Consider the following 416-nt stretch of genomic DNA (forward strand, 5'->3'; position numbering starts at 1 on the left):
GGTGGTCCTGAGGATCGCTCCGGGGCGACGCGGTGTCCGAGCCCCCGAGGCTGTGAATGTGAGGAGCAGCCGAGGCTGCGGGAGTTGATGAGGAACCCTCTTGCTGTTTCGTCAGGTAGGATGAGCTAGAGCCACAGTGTGCCAGGAGGAATGAAAGGAGAGGGGGAAAAGGGAGCTGAACAAACACGGAGTTTGTCAGCAAAGTGGGAAATCTCATGTCAGTGGCATCCAAGAGGAGTATGGAGATGAAGGGTTGAGTCCCTGGGGCAGCCCTCCTCCAGTCCCAGCACCATCCCCTTGACCTCCTGCTCCCCAGGGTACCAGTGAGAGGAAACAAGCAACGATGGTGGGGAAGGGGTGATGTGGGGCACAGGTGGTGGTCCCCTCTGGCAGAGAGGGGCTTCGGGAGCTGCGGT

Source organism: Nestor notabilis, unplaced genomic scaffold (genome assembly GCF_000696875.1).
Source record: "Nestor notabilis isolate BGI_N333 unplaced genomic scaffold, ASM69687v1 scaffold28650, whole genome shotgun sequence".
Lineage (NCBI taxonomy): Eukaryota > Metazoa > Chordata > Aves > Psittaciformes > Psittacidae > Nestor > Nestor notabilis.